We start from the raw sequence: 4,310 nt of genomic DNA, 5'->3' as shown, positions 1-4,310 counted from the left end.
AATGTCACAGCTTCCAAAAGCTCTCAACGCAAAAGCCTACTGGCGCTCGTGATTCTTTAGCTCCGCCCACATGTCATGCCTCCAGCTGGTCGTGTTTTTCCGGGAAAAATCGGTACAGACTATCTTTCTCTTATGAATATAATAAAACTAAAGACTTTTTGGAGTTATAAAGGATGCAGTACTACTCTATAGGTACTCAAGATTAACAGGATATTGAGTGAAAACGAGCATTTCACCCCCCCTTTAATGAGTAATGGGCGTAACGTTCAATAAACGAGTTTCATCATCCATTCCCTTTAAGAGCGAGATGCTCTTGCGCCATAGCGGATCGCTTTTTACATGGTGGAATGTTTTGGCAGAAAAGCTGAATGCTTCTCAAGCGAAGAAACCGATCTGCTCGTGCGCAAAGTTAAAGCATCCACCAAAGCTCCAAGTGATGAGTCAGTTAATATATATGTGTGTGTATTGGCACAATTGTTCAATTAATTAGACAATTTCATTCATCATTATAAGTCGTAATAGGCTGAATTGAAAATAGGTTGCCTAATTCTAATACACGCAATGACTACCTATCCATCATTACATTTTTATATTTATGTAGCCTACACAATAATATTCTTTTACACTGTAATCCTTTAGTTTTTAATATTTGGCATGTGTGTGTGATGCGCATCCCTGTGTGTAATAAGCAAAGTCAACGCGCACTGTGGACCCGCCCAGAGGTGCATTTTCTACCAACGTGCTATTTAAATAACAAAAAAATATTGCGCCATTGACTTTAGACCAGGTTTGAGTTGGTCTATGGTGCAGTCTATTTTCAGCACCTTAAAATAGCAATGCGCCTGAACACACCTATTTTTTAGACCAGTACACCCATGGGCGCACAAATGAGTGCAAATGCATTTGCTAATTAAACGACGTGGCGCTGGACTGGAAAATGCGAATGGCGCCGGACTGAAACTAGCAAACACACTTGTGCTGTGCCTTGCATCGCATTGCGCCGGGTAGGGGTGGGCGATATCTCGATATTTAAAATATATCAAGATATTTTTTAAACACGATATGACTTTTGACATGTCGTATATATGGATATATTGTTTATATTTAATTCTGATTCTGCCACTTTGCTTGTTTGTCTTCTCTGTGCTGTGCTCGCCCCTGCCTCCTTGATTTTGTTCCCCCTCCCCTCGCGTGTTGTCTCATAAACATGGCGGCATCCGCAACCAGACCGGAGGCTGCAGAACTAGTATAAAAAAAAGACAACTGGCTCCATTATATGGAGATACATCGGTTTTAAGGTGTCGGGCGAACAGCAGGAAGATGTCTACTGTAGGGCCCTATGATTTCCACGATGCAGAAAACGTGGACAGAATTGTGGAATTCAGTCATAAAAACTGAATTTACAGTTTAACGTGGAATATCACGGAATTTGTCAAATTTTAAATTAATTAATCGAAAGTAGGTCATTGCACTCACATCAAATCGCGATATGGATATCTGTAAATATTAATCCGGAAAAGTCTATTTAAATATGAATCCTGCATGTTCTGTGTGTCTGTGTTAATGAATGGAGCAGAAGCGCTTCTTCGTTTTATTACACACCCGGAAGCGCGCCTGATGGTCGCGATGATTTCAGCTTCTGACGTCTCACTAAATGAGGATGTGAACACATGAACAACATCTCCAGAACTGCACTGTGAGTCACTTCATGAGCATCTGACCGTTTGATTTGAGTAAAACTAGCGTCATATATCACATCATGGACTGTAGTATCACATACACAGAACTGTAATGGTAAACCCATCAAAATAAAAGTATTTGCCAGAAATCTATTACTATTGTTCAGTAGAATGTTCATAGCCTACTACTACTACTATTAAAATGAAACGAACATAATTTAAGGAATAATCACACAACATTTCTTCCATGTATTATTTATTCATAGTAAATCCCCTTTGTTTACCAAAAAATAAAGTTTGCTTAATTTTCCATAATTTAAAGATAAACTAAATGAATATTTTATGCCTTCATTTGATAACCAGAAAAATGTGAATACACAGAATTTCAGAGGGGAAAAAACATTTCACAGAAGGCTATTTTAAGAAAAAAATGTAACAAATTAAGTTTTTTATGCATTTAAATAATTACACTTGCTTAAACACAGAATTAGATAACAATAAAACTTATGGTGAAGAAAAAAATTTTAACATTTCATAGGGCCCTAAACATGTACTATTTGGCATATATGTTTTTACAGTCGTTTTTGGGGGTTTATTTTTCCTGTATTTTTCCAGATACCAAGATATATATCATATATAGCAAAATATATTGAGATATATTTTTTGCTCCATATCGCCCACCCCTAGTGCCGGGTGTGTGATATGGCCCCTAGAGTTAAAATAATGATTTTAAAATAATTACATTTTTAATATACAAATAAAAACACCAAACAATATTTACAATGGACAAGTCCACCAAAAATTAATTTGTCTGAGTGACAATTCTTTATTCGGTACTCTTAGACTTCTTACTATATCAACATCTGATATCTGATATAACATCTAATTTCACATTTTTCTGCAACTCCAGTGACAGGTAAGGACATGAAGACTTTTTCCCCTGAAGAATGACAGTCAGTGCACCTATTTTTTTAAATGCAGTTTAATAATAATAATAATAATAAAAAAAACATTCTAAGCCATAACCAGTTTCAAACTTAGAAAACTGTGAAACCTACTGAATGTTTTTTTTTTTTTTTTTTTTTTTTTGAATGTGCATTTGATATAGTATGAACTTTTCTAGCTCCTTAAGTCATAATCGGTAACTTTTTTCCCCACACTGTATTTCTTCATCAGTATTTCACCTTTTTTTCATCACTTCTTTCATAAACCCATCTAACCCTTTCACCCTCCTTGTCCTGTTCTGAGCACATTGAACAGGTCAAACTGTCATCAACACCACAAAAACCACAGGAAGGGGACGTCCATTAGAGAAACCACTTTGACTGAAGGGCACACAAAGTACTATTACAGCAACATGGAAAAACACTAACAGATTATATATATTTTTTTATTTCAATATTTATTTCTAGGTAGATTTTTTTTTCACCATTTCAAGAAATATAGTGGGTATATGTACAGTATGTCAAAGAAATAAAGGGGCAGTAAGAAGTTAGGGGGCATAAATAAGGATGTCTGCTTGTCTTAGAAACCTGTTTGAAACCAGTCATTATTTTTGTTTTTCACTTTCACAGCGCCGATGGATATTACCACACTTCAGCTTTGAGTAAATATTATTACTCCTTTAACATCTGGAGTTCACTGCAGGTGTTTCTTGTCTTGCAACAAAACTGTAGTGTGTTGTATAAACTTTATTCTTTTATTCGCTCGCTGTCTTTCGACTGGCCAGTGTGTGAAGTCGTCAGGTGCTGCTGACTCACTGAATGTATTTTTGGTCATCTTCAATAGTGGGAAATCCTTTGCATTTTATCAGATGTGTGAACAATAAACTCTGACTGTGCTGGGAGATTCACATGCTCGGAGAGCTTTAAGATGTCTACAGGACACCTCTGAGTACAAGTACCATCTAAGAGCTTCCAAAATATACACAAAACACTTCAACCTACTGTTAAGGATTCTAAATAAACAATTTTCCGAAGGAAAAACACTTCTTGCAACGAGGGTTCATGTCTGTGGCCCATTAGAAACAGATGTCCAGAGTTGCATCAAAGCCAAAATCACAGTCCGTATCTCACTCAGATGTCATAGACAGCATGTTATTAAAGTCATTTGCAGCCCATTGGGCAGAATCATAAATGAGACACAGCATTTCTTCAAAGAAAATTGTATTTGCTGCAGTCTGCAGAAACTGTACTGCATGCACGTACAGATGGCTGACAATATGTCCCAAAATCATTTGGTTCACATATTAGATACAGACTGACAGAGACACCTTTTTAATAGTATGAATTTACTTCATTTTACTGAAAATTGCTTGGTCAAATATGAAAATGTCCCATTCCATAAATAGAAAGAATCAATTTGACTTTTCTATGGACACCCTTGCAGCTTCTTTTCATGTCAAAAATACTTTTATCAATCAGTATTTTTTTCTACTGTAATATTATTATTATTATTTTTTTTTTTTGTTAACATTCATTTAGTTTTCAAAGTGATGCCTTGAAGGGCTCTTTAACCTTTCTTTCACAATTTTTTTTTTTTTTTTTTTGAAGAACACCAATAATTTTGCTTCAGATGCCAAAAAAACAACAACAACAAACCTCAACGCTAATAATCTTAATCATTCCAAGA

The sequence above is a fragment of the Carassius auratus genome, chromosome 20, assembly GCF_003368295.1.
Source record: "Carassius auratus strain Wakin chromosome 20, ASM336829v1, whole genome shotgun sequence".
Lineage (NCBI taxonomy): Eukaryota > Metazoa > Chordata > Actinopteri > Cypriniformes > Cyprinidae > Carassius > Carassius auratus.
Note: the sequence above shows the minus strand (reverse complement) of the source record.